General features: G+C 37.2%; 1 long non-coding RNA gene across 2 annotated transcripts; it reads right to left on the bottom strand.

Annotated features, from left to right (window-relative positions):
* Positions 1-2,375: 2,375 nt before the first annotated feature.
* LOC145638950 (uncharacterized) lies at positions 2,376-5,559 on the bottom strand. Of its 2 annotated transcripts, XR_014114757.1 has the most exons (3): positions 4,342-5,559; positions 3,430-3,497; positions 2,376-2,751 (listed from the first exon to the last, which is right to left on the bottom strand). It is a non-coding gene; the product is annotated as an uncharacterized LOC145638950 (long non-coding RNA). The 2 variants fall into 2 exon arrangements; XR_014114756.1 differs by having other exon boundaries at positions 3,430-5,559.
* Positions 5,560-13,281: the final 7,722 nt, after the last annotated feature.

Raw genomic sequence — 13,281 nt, forward strand, 5'->3', positions numbered from 1 at the left:
AATGGGAGTAATGATTCCCTTGACATGGAGTCGATCGAAAGCATCATCGTATCTAATTCCAATAGGGGTAAATTCCTTTTCGGTTGCTTTCGATTACCCATGGCTAGGATCTCACTAAGGTCAAAATTACCAACACTATTACTAGAGTAGGTGTTTTCGGAAGAAGAAGGATAGTCGTTCTTCTTCCCTTTACAGCCACTGTTACCATTGTTACTAATCTTGGCCTTCTTGTCGCACAGAGGAACATGAAGGAGATTTGAATCAATGAAGTCTTGAACACGATCCTTGAGGGCGAGACACTTTTTAGTAGTGTGACCGCGACCTTTATGGTATCGACAATAGGAATTTAGATCCCAATTGGGAAAACGTTTTTCAGATGGAGGGTCTTGACTGGGACCAATGGAGTGAATATGACCTTGATCATGTAGACAGTCAAAAGCTTCATTGTAAGTTGTTCCTATTGGTGTGTATTCTTCAATGGTCCGTTTTGCATGTGGCTTAGGAGCATTGAGTTCTTCATTAAACCCTTGGCGAGAATTTTGTTCAATGGCCATCACCTGATTTGCTAATCCTTCTACCACATTCAAGAGCATGGCAATGACATCTTGCAGTATTCGAATGTCCTCTTTTAGACTTGACGAGTCTTCCTTGGTATTATCTAAGAAAAGACTTTCATCCTCCTCAATTATGGCCACTTCATCGAGAGAGGTCATATAAGTTGTCTCGATGGGCTCTCCTACAGGTGTGATAAGAAGTGATGGATCAAAGGATGCTTGGTCATCTTCGATGGCTAGAATCTCTGAAGTTTCATTGTTATCGATCAGATCTTGAATAGCTTCTTTGAGTTTCCAACACTCTTCAGTGTCGTGACCCTTTCCTTGATGATATTTGCAGTGCTTATTAGGGTCCCACTTAGGTGGCCTAGCTTCTAGAACTAGATCTTTGATGGGCCCTATGGGCATGACGTACTAGTCCTTTGTGATGTAGCTTCTCGAAAGCCGTTTCATATTTCATACCAAGTGGAGTGAACACTCTTTTTGATCTTTGGATTTGTGGTTTAGAGGTGTTCGTGGCATGTACTTCATTAATGGGAGAGGAAGAAGAAGGATGGTCGTAGTTCTTTCCTCTCGCATTATTATCTTTCAGAAGGTCATCTTCAATGTCAATGCGTATATTATAGACAGCCTTCAAAGTATTCAAATTGTGTTGGTATTTTAAGTGCCTTGAATACTTCCCTTGGAGATTCTTGATAAACATCCTCACAGATTCCTTTTCAGTGGGAGCCTTTACCATATTAGCAGAAGTTTCCCTCCATTTATTGAAGAAAGACGTGAACCCTTCTTTTTCCTTTTGTTTTAACATCTCGAGTTGTCTGTGGTCTGTCTCGTCTTGGATGTTGCACTTATATCTATCTATGAAAGCGTTTGTTATGGACTCTCAGGTAGAGGTTTTTTCTTTCTCGAGGGAAAAGAACCATTGTTAACAAACGGTTTCGAGAGATAGTGGGAACAGAGAGGGGAAAACCTTCTTATCGATACCCTTAATGCTCATTATAGTTTCGAAAGCTCTCAAATGAAAGTAAGGGTTATCTGTTTCCTTGAATTTTGGGATGTCAGTGGCGTTGAACTTATGCGGAAGAAGTTTCTTGTCCAGCGAGACCCCTTGTGAACTCATGCCCTAAAATTTATAGTCACTAGATAGCTTGCTCAAACTTTCTTGCATGAGGTTCATTTGTTGTTGCTTCACAGGATCATCGATCTTGAGTGTGAGTAGCCTCAGTGTTTCAGTCACGGTAACCAATTGGTTCCTAAGCTCATTGACTTCTTCTTGACTTGTCATTATCTTTTTAGCCTTCCTCTTTTGACGAATCTGTTTATCGAAAAGTGAAACTTGAATAAAGAGGTTGTCCTTGATTAATCGCCCTTCTCTCCTCGACCAAGTACTGTGGAAAAGGAATTTTGGGATATTCATTGTTAATAATTTAACTCAAACTCTATTCAACATGCAATGGAAGGAGGATGTGAAGAAAGATTGGAATAGAATGTGAAGGAAAATGATGTAGATGGAGGGATACACTAGGCGAAAAAAGCAATTGGCCACCGGTTCAAAACCCCCTTATGCCACCGGTTTTGAACCGGTGGGCATTTGGGGGGTGGCAATACTCGTATAAAAAGCCACCGGTTCAAAACCGGTGGCAAAAACAAATATTGCCACCGGTTCACCGGTGGCAATAGCACTTCCCGGTTTTTTTTAAGGGGGCTATTGGCACCGGTTCCTGTTCAAAACCGGTGCCAATAATGGGCAAAAAAATAATTTTTTTTTTTATTTTTTTTTTGCTTTTTTTCCAATTAAATTGGTAAATAAACACTAACATATATATAAACTTACATATTTTCATAAATAAGTGTTGTAATATTACAATTTTTGTCTAAAAAATTAAAATAAAATACAAGGTTACAAACATATGCGAGACTTGTCATAAGGAGCAGCACAGAAGCAGAATACCAGCATAACAACAGCACATAAGGAGCAGCACAGAAGCAGAACACCAGATAAGGAGCAGCACAGAAGCAGAACACCAACAGCAAAGTCGGCATATAGTGCGAGGCAGCAGCTGCATCCCTGCGAGGCAGCAACAGTTGTACCAACAGCCTTGCGAGGCTATGCCCCTTGTAATTATACCAGATTAAGTATGGAGAATAAATGTACCACTTTCTGAAGTTGGTGAAGGTTTTGGTTCAGGCTTCCCTACTAGCTCGAATGCATAAGATAGAAATGTCAGAAAAGAAAAGGGAAATAGAAAGTCCACACAACTGTGAAAGATGAGCACTACTAAATTGTAATTATCCATTTTATTATCTTCAAATAATCTAATTATATTTATCATGCTAAATAATGAGCACTACTAAAGATGTTGATTAAATTTCGAAATTAATGAAATTAATAACATTATGCTCACATAAGAAGTTTTCTGTCAACAACCAAACTAGTAGTGAACATCAAGAGACTATTACAAAATAGTAGGCCGAATTCGCAAATTTTGACAGATAGATATGTAATGGACTATAATGTGAAATCACCTTTTTAGACCAGTCATACAGATAGCACAACCTCAATATCACCAGATATTATGGGATAACTAATGTTATTTCAACTCAAAGAACTACAGCTTCCCGCATTATAGCTGATGCAACTACTACACATAAGCAACGAATGAATAACAATGCTAGATACAATCAACATAAAACACTACCACTCCTTACCTATTTACTTCATCATCTTGTAAGTGAGCAAAAGCATATACAATAAATACAATAAATTACATTTCTTTATCCTCCCCATTAAAGAGAGCGCAATATCAACCTAGATTCTAATGCCCAAAACAAAATATTTAATTATGAAAATTAAAAATAATAAAAAGGAATTTACCTTGCAAAGAATCATGTCAAGAAGATCAGCACCAGCTTTTGAATCACAAACATCGATCGTTTTGTTGGCTATAATCAAAATCAAACCAACCAAAATTCAACAAAAGAATCCAAAAAAAAACAAAACAAAACAAAACAAAATTTAGCAAAAAAAAAAAAACCAAAATGCAGCCTTGCGAGGCAGCAGCTGCACCACCCCTCGTGCTCGTAAAACAAAAACACAACTTGTCCCATCATCTAGGCATATAAGATCACGGAGGTTGAGAAGTCAGCAGTATAGTAATATAAGTAATATAAGATCACGGAGAATATATGATGACCTCCAAAATTAACTCAACAAAAAATACAAAAAAAAACACATTTAAAGTAATATACCATGTGCCAAGGAGTTGCTTTAATCTGGGGAAATCTAAAATATATCATGACACGGGCTACACAATCATACGAGCTTCCAATAATCTTATACCTTGATAAAATAATCTGAATTATAGATACTTATATCAGGCATGAACTAACTACAAAAACCAAATGATGAACTGAAATCCAACTAAACTTTTGCATTCTGGCAATAAACCTCAAAATCTTGTGGTTCATTTCATATCAAGATCCCTATCGGAAAAGATACACCTTTTAAAAGTTTTTATGCATACAAGAGCATTACAAAATCTCTCTTTAACTTCCTTCTAAACCAAGATCCAAACAAAAAAATACTATAACCCTTTCCAGATAGAAGGAAAATACAAACATTCCCTGTCAAAATATTGCATTTGAATTTAAATAAGAAAGACAACATAACAAATCATCACATTACTATACCATCACAAACAATTATAATATGTAGCACAAATTGAAACTAACAAATGCAAAGTGCAGGGGCCAGGGAGCACAAACTTATAAGACACAAGAAGCATACACAGTTTGATGTTGTTCCGAATGCACTGAAGTACTGTAGAGATGAACTCATTGATACTTGGACTCTTCATTATCTTCCCTTCAATTTCCAATCTCAGCCCCTCAATATAGGTGTAGTGCCAAATTCGTAAATATCCAAATTGATAATTGACACATGTGTAATTGACATGAGTAGTCAGTCAAGTATTAGTTTATCAAGTATCATGTTAACCTTCCAAGAGACAATATTCGCACTCAGACTCAACACATTATGGTCTTACGAAGAAATCAGAATATTGATAAAATAGTAAGTTCAAAGGAATCAAAATATATACCCATACCATCAAGTCCATAATGAAAAAATCAGTCAAAATATACCCAAAAAATCAAATTAAATGACAACCAACATAATATTCACAATACATCCACAAACCAAACTACTGAAATTTTAAAGATTGAAGTATCAAATACTAAAAAATACTCACAATTCAAATACTCCGTATACCCATAATTCATTTTGTATGTCACAGTTCCAAAAGCTCAAATTAACAAAATCCTAGATCAATCAAAATTATTGAAACAAATTAACAAAACCCTAGATCAATCGCAATAAAACTGAGTTGTGTAATCTGATTTCAAACTCCAAAACTTACTATCAAGTCTGCTAAGGCTACTAAAACCCAATTAAACCCATAATCTAAACTAAGTGAAAACACTTGAATATAAAAATTACAAGAAAAATCAAAAAGGGGGTTCTGGGAATCAGATTGAAAATTACAATAATCATCGAAGTACAGGGAAAAAATCAAACTCGAAATCAACTATCACATACAAATTCAAACTCAAAAACAATAACCAAATCACAAAATCCAAAATCAAAACCCAAAAACTCAACGAATTCGAAACCTTAACCCAAATTATACAAAATTAACAAAAAAAAAGAGGGATGAACCTTGTGAGGAGCAGCGTCACCATTAGAGATCTAGGGATCGTTATCCAAGTTTTTTAAGGACTTGCTTTGACATCTTCATTAATGACAAATGCGGTGGTGGTGGCGGAAAGCTAGGATGCAGAGAGAGGAGGGTTGCGCTGGTGGTTGCTGTGGTGGGAAGCTAGGATGGAGAAAGAGGAGAGAGGGGATGGTTGCGCTTGTGGTGGCTGCAGTGGCGCGAGAAGAGAGAGGAGACAGAGTGTTTAAGAGGAGAGAGGAAACAGGAGAGTGAGGAGAGAGAACGAGATAGTTCGTGAATAACAAGGAAAGAGTGAGTGTTCTAATTTAGGGATTTTTATTTATTTGGGAAAAGGCCACCGGTTAACCGGTGGGCATTTCTCTCTATTAAACGTGTTTTTTTTTGTCTTGTCTTACATTTTTACCATCGGTTTTCAATAACCGGTGGGCATTTGGCAGTGCCAATTTATCTTTTTCTACTAGTGATATGAAGAATTAGGAATAGAATGTACCCTCCAACTCAAATGACGGAAAAAGACCGACTCATGCATGAACCTAAGACATGGTCATGGTGACATATACTCAAAGTGTGTGCTAAGACTAGTGAGAGTAGATGGTACGTTAAGACTCGTGTCATGACCATGTGGCTAGACTATGTGACTAGACTCAAGCAAAGACTAAGTTAAGACTTCACGTATATGCATTAAACTTGACAGACTAGGGTATTTTAGTCATAAATTATTATCTGTGACTCTGATTTAGATGAAACCAACTCCAAATTAAAGATAAAACTCGGGGCTACAGATCCATAGCTTGAATTACTCATAGTTCTTTCTAGAACTCCGGCTATGACCAAAACAAGTTGACGTTTGTGCAGTATACGGGAATAAAAATCCGGGTTGACTTAAAGGAACTATGACTCGATTTTATGTTTATTTATTAGCTCAAATAAATAAATTAATTAATTAAACAAAGTCCTTTAGTCATTAACCAGTTTATTTAGTCTTAACACAAGTCAAACAATTGGTTAGGAAAAATCACATAGAGTATGCACAACAAATAATGCACAATTAGTCAAGTAGGCACAATATGATGCAATGAGTTTGCAACCTAACCATGGCTCTAGTTCTCTAAAGTTCAGAATATGGTTTAGTCAATAGAGGGTCCATGGTTTATTGTCCGGATGCACCACGCGGAAGCCTAACCGTGAAGGGTTGGCGCTAGTGGATGGGACACAGCGAGTTTTAGAAAAAACTCGCTTCCATGGTTTGGTGAATTCAACAATCTCGGATGTACCCTTTGTTGCACGGAGCATTCAATCGGGAAGATGGATCATGAATTCCTAGAGGGTTATGTCCATATGTAGAACACATATAGGTTTCAGAAGAGTGAGAAAAAATTCAATCAGGAAGAAGGATTGAGCAAACAAAACGAAAAACCGGTCGAAATTAGAGCGCATATTTCTGGCTTGGTATTGGGGGAAGTTGGCGCCAGCAAACAGAGACTGGCGCCAGTTTTTAACTCTAACGCCTGGCGCCAATGCTGGTGTCTTGCGCTACGGCTAAAAGTCTAGCGCCAAGCTCTGGCCTCTGGCGCTACTTCCCACATTCCTCAGCAGCTGTCTGTGCTCGATAAAATTTTCCAGTTTCGCGCGGTGTTATTTCGGTCCTAGTTGTGAAAGATATTTCTTAAATTTCCTACGTGTAAAATCCTATGTTTTTAACTCATTACAGATGGTCTTTCCAATGAAATCTTTTTTATGCATATAACAATAATATTAATCAAAATTACGCACATGAAATACTTATAAAGTTTCGAGTCTCATCCACTCATTATAAATTATTGCCGAAACAAATTCAGGAATTAAAATAGAAATCCTCCCCAGTGGAGTCGCCAAAAACTGTAGGGAATAATTTCAAGCGTTAACCCCTAGCTTGAACCCCACTGTGATCATACACTAAAGTACGGTGGCGTCCAAAGGGAAAGAATATAGAGCAAAAGAGTCACCAACAAGTTTTAGGAACTTGTAAATCGTTCACGAGGTGAAGGTTACACCCCTTAACGATCCAAGAGATCGTCAACTCCATAAGGTCTTTAACCAAATAAGGGTTCGGGGATGAAGGTACAATTCCAACCTAAAAGAGATTGATCTTGCCCTAATAATAGGCCTCTACTTTATTCTGATCATATTCATGTGCGCTTTCTGACTAATATGCAATCATTAGGATTAACCCTAAACTTGTTTATCTATGTTGGTTGAATATTAATGCACAAACAAACTATTATTGGTGATCAGTTGAATTATAATAAAATTAACCCTAACAAGATTATTAATTATCTTATTAAGCGTGATTACAAGTATTAATTCCCTTTAAACATGCATAAAAAGTGTGATCAAGCAATAACAATAAATATCAAGCAACATAATAAATAATCATAATAAATCATTATAATAGTCATAATGATAATCATAAATAAAATAATCATCATCAAAATAATAATAATATTCATAATCATCATAAATTATAACAATTATAATCATAATCATGTTCATGTTAATATTAAAGCGTAATAATAATAGCAAGATCCTAGGCATGATACTAACAAGATTAAAAACAAACCCTAGCATGTCACTAAGCAATAAAAATCAAATCTTTTACCCTAACATGATACTAACAATCATAAATATTAGGAAGAGAATAAAAGGCATCGCAGGAATCATAATTAGCATATTTGATATTATAACTTTCTCCCTAAACATGATACTAGGAATACCATATTAAAAATCTAAACATGATTTCTACATCATAATATCAATTAAAACCATTAAAGTACTTACTTTGATGCCTCGTACCTCTTTCTAATAACAAAATACACACGTTAGTAACTTCAAGGAAAATAATAAACAAAACAATTAAATTAAATAATTGAAAGAGAGATTTGGGACCAAACCCTCAGAAATTAAACCTTTCACGTCTAGGGCGAAGGCAACTTCGAATATGGCTAGGTGTTTCTAGATCTAATGAATGCGGAATTTTGTATGTAAAAGCAAGTTGTAGAGAGAAAGGAAGATAAATTGATTAAGGAAATCTTGATGAGAATTAGCGAATGAAAACTGATTGTAGGTGAATGTTAATTAAAACTAGTTGTTGATGAATGAAAACAGAGTTTTTAATACGTTATTTATAGAGAAAATCATCCAAAAAGATAAAATTAACAAAATAGAGTCTGGCGCACGCAAAACGAGATCGGCGTTAGCCATTGGACGTTGGCGCCAGGCGTCAACGTCAGCGCCTGGCGCCAGGGCTTAGAGCCAGGCGCCAATGTCTGGCTTTAGGCGCCAATCTTGTTTTTGACGCATTTTCTAAAATCAGATAAATTTGCCATAATTGAGGATAAAATCGTATCTTTCCTCAAAAATGCTCTTCGATTTTAATTAAAACTCTGAAAAAAGTCTACAAAAGTCAATTTATCAATCTAGAAGAATCTAGAAGAGTAAAACCATTCCTAATTGCATTAGGAATGATAAATCATATTAGGCCCAACCCTAGATCATTGGGCCGCACATAAAGCTCAAACCGGGCCCAGTTTAGTAAATTGGCCATAACTTCCTCAATATTCATCGGAATTGGGCTTATAATATATCGTTGGAAAGCTCTTGTCAAGCCCCATCCAACTACACTACTATCGGACCCATATCATGGTCTAACCAAACCTGTATTGGCTGGTTTCTTAAAATAAGTTTTCAAAAACAGAGAGAAGTGAAAAGAAATTAAACTATCCGCAACACTAAACTTTCAACACTTTCGCTTCATTCGATTATGATTCGACGTGAAAGATACTCATCACTGGGTTTGGTTTTGGGGAGACACAAATGGGTGTCTACAATAACCCTCTGGGAATTCATGTTCCATCTACCTAATTGAATGCTCTGTGCAACAAAGGGTACATCCGAGAATGTTGAATTCACCAAACCATGGAAGCGAGTTTTTTTTTTAAGAAATTTGAGGTGTCCCATCCACTTGTGCCAACCCTTCAAGGTTAGGCTTTCACGCGGTGCATCCGGAAAATTAACCATCGACCGTCTTTTACTAACCCATATCCGAACATTAGAGAACTAGAGACATGGTTAAGTTGCATACTCATTGCATCATATTGTGCCCACTTGACTAATTGTACATTATTTGTTGTGCATACTTTATGTGTTTTTTCCTAACCGTTTGTTTGACTTGTGTTAAGACTAAATAAACTGATTAATGTTTAAAAGAACTTTGCCTAATTAATTAATTTAATCAGAGTTAACTTAGTACGACTTTAGGCATACCCTATAGAGTAATAATACTGAAAGCAGTTCCAGATCAACGTTCCAGCAACGGCGCCAAGATTTGGACTGCAGCGCCAGGCGACAGTTCTGTCGTTTGGCGCTACATAGCACAGTGCGGCGTCAGTCTTGTCGTTTTGACGACAGTTCGGTATATAGCTCGAGTCATCACTTTGCGTCTAATTGAACAGTTTTCTAATCAACTCGATTATTTTTATTAATAATATTACCTTATTAAGTCCTTAATCGATTCTAGGTACTAAGTTCCATGGTCTTACACAAGAGTCAAAGCATGTCACTTGCACTCACCATATAAAGCACACACTAATATGTATGCACACTTTGACCATGTCTAAAAAGAGTCTTATATGCGTGTGTTTTCCGTCATTTTTTTAGGGGGGTATGTCGGATATTAATCCTCGAATTAAACCATTTGTTTGAACCCTATACTTGATTCCCAAAAATATACACCCTATTTTTGCTTTTTTCTTTTTTTTTTTATAAACCCGTAAAGTCAAAGTCAATTTGAGTCAAGTCATTAAAACAAAAATGGTTTATTTTACAGCGTGTGGTCAAGCAAGGAAGGGTGTTTGATCAAAGACAACCTTTTCATTCAAGTTCAAATTTTTGACAAGTCAATTGCTCAAAAAAGGAAAGCTAAGAAGATAATGACAACTCAAGAGGAAGTTAATGAACTCAGGAACCAATTGATTACTGTGACTGAGGCGTTGAAGGTTTTAACCCTCAAAATCGATGACCCTGTGAAGCAACAACAGATGGACCTCATGCAAGAAAGCTTGAGCAAGTTGTCTAGTGACTACAAGTTTCAAGGCATTAGTTCACAAGGGGTCTCGGTGGACTAGGAGCTTCTTCTACAGAAGTTAAATGCCAACGACATCCCGAAATTCAAAGCAACTGACAACCCTTACTTTCATCTAAGAACTTTTGAAACAATAATGAGTATTAAGGGTATTAATAAGAAAGTGTTTTCCTCTTTGTTTTCTCTATCTCTTGAAATTGTTTGCCAACAATGGTTCTTCTCCCTTGACAAAGAGACAACCTCTACTTGGGAGTCAATAGTGAACGCTTTCATTGATAGGTACAAGTGCAACATTCAAGTTGAAACATATTATAGGGAACTTGAAATACTCAAGCAGAAGGAGAATGAAGGTTTCACTTCTTTCTTTAACAAATGGAGAGAAACCTCCGCTAAGATGATTGAAATACCAAGCGAGAAAGAATCTGTGAGGTTGTTCATCAAGAACCTTCAAGTAAGAGAAGTACTCCAAGTATCTCAAATACCAAAATAATCTCCATACCATCAAGGCCATCTATGACATTGGAATTAATATTGAAGACGACCTGGCTAAGCTGAAAGCTACTAATAGTAACTCCAACAGGAGCTGGAAAGGCAAGAAGAACGACAATCCTTCTTCTTCCAAAACCACCCACTCAAACAATGTTAGAACCTTTAATTTGAGTGAAGTCCTTGCTATGAACAACCAAGGACATAAGAAACCATTTTGGAGGAACTTTACTCCTATAGGTATGAGTTATGATGCCGCATTTGACCGACTAAATGCAAAAGGTCTTATAACTCCTATTGGACCATTTGGGGACCCACCAGTTGAGAAGAGGACAGCTATCTGGAACCCTAATGCATATTGAAAATATCACCAAGGTAGGGGCCATCGTACTGAAAATTGTTGGAAGCTTAAAAATGCTATCCAAGATTTAATTGATAACAATAAACTGCCATTGCCTCCTGCTAGTAAGAAGCCAAGCATTGACAATGCACCTCTCGCTCATTCCTTGGCTATTTTTGATGAGGAAAACGAGGTTGATCCCTCATCTCTCATCAAACCTATTTAAGAAATTCATGTTATCGAAGAAAAGGAGTAGATCTTTTTCGATGCCATGGATGACTTTCCTGAACCAGTAAGCAAAGAAGATGTACGGATGCTTATATGGTCCATGTGGGAGGGATCAAGTTTGCTACGTGAAGCTCTCTAAGTTGCAAAGAAACAAGTAGAGGAGCTTCAGAAAAGTGTGATAAGGTTCCACCCACGAAGAAGAAACCCTTCTCTCTACAAGTAACTGACGGACCCAAGGAGAGTAATAAACTCTATACTCCAATTAGGACTTCATACGCTAAAATGTTCAAAATGCTCTCCGAGAGTGGTAAGGTCAAACCTCTTGAACCGGGACCATATTAATCGCTAAAGAGGACAGATAGATTCTATTGTCAATACCATCAATTAGGGGGTCACAATATTGAAAACTGTTTTCAATTTAAGATTTAAGTCAGAAAATGATTGATGATAAAAAGCTAGTCTAAATTCCACAAGAAGAAGACATAAGAATTAATGGAGTTTGGGATGGTGATGAAGAAGATGTCTACCTAAAAGACATGGAAGGACCTCCACCTTCAGTGTCATATTCAATAGATGATTTCTGGGTTGAAGAGGATTCATCTATAGACGTCCTCACAAGATCTGGGAGAACGCAACCTCCCATCTCAACACAACCCATGCTAACTACGCAGCAAGTTCCCATATCTATCAAAGAAGATAATGATATTGTCAAGCAGTTCAAGAAGACCAAGGTTGAGATGAATGTATTGAAACTTCTAGCAACATCTCGAGAATATAGGTTGGCAGTAATGAATGCCTTGGATAAGATAGGGATAGATTATGACACCACTCCTAAGGGGTTGGCTAACTTCCTTATGGGTGATCTCCCTATTCCTATCAACTTGATCACCTTTTTGACAAAGATTTACCTCCAGAAGGTGACAAGCATTATAAGGCACTAAACCTCACAATAGTTTGCAAGAGAATGAACGTCTCAATGACTCTTGTAGACAATGGATCGGCAATTAATGTCTGTCCACTCAGAACTGCGAGGATGTTAGGCATAAGGAATGAAGACTTAACCCCGTCAACACAAGGAATAAGAGCTTATGACAACACTTGTCGCCAAGCTCTTGGTAAGATTACCATGAATATAACGGCGGGAGCAATAGAATATGCTACTACATTTAAAGTGGTAGATATCAAAGCTTCATTTAACTTATTGTTGGGACGCTCTTGGCTTCATAACCTAAAGGTTGTCCCTTCATCTCTCCACCAATAGGTAAAAGCCATAGTTGGAAGAATTCCTATCACGATCGATGCTTCACCCATGAGGATTAAAGCTATAGAAAATCCAATCATTAATGTGGAGCACGATGAAGACGATGAAGATTTGTGGGGATTTAATGAAGAGGTCTCCTTAATCGAAGAGGATGAAAAGACCCCTCTCTTCCACGACCCCCACTCCAATATGATAATAAATGCTATTCTAAAGAACCAAGGGCATTTTCCTAGAATTACTCTATGAAAGAAGAAAGGAATTGCAAAACCGCTGGAACTACCTGGCCTCCCTAAGTTAGATACTTTCGGACTTGGTTTTGAACCGACTCGGGAAGATCACAAGCGAGCCTAGGAAAGGCCTAAGGCGCGTAGGAGGGCTCGCATCCAAAAGAAAGCTATCCCAATGGATCGGTATCCTCTTACTCTCAATGGACAATTCATAAAAGAAAGAGAGGACTATCCGTGCTATGAATTTCCCAAACCTTTTGTTGTAAATGGCATAAGGAAACCGGGATTCAAAATTTTCCTAGATTGCTATTTTCTAGACGAAATCCCAAC

Source organism: Chenopodium album, chromosome 7 (assembly GCF_948465745.1).
Source record: "Chenopodium album chromosome 7, dcCheAlbu1.1, whole genome shotgun sequence".
In the NCBI taxonomy this organism is placed as follows: Eukaryota; Viridiplantae; Streptophyta; class Magnoliopsida; order Caryophyllales; family Amaranthaceae; genus Chenopodium; species Chenopodium album.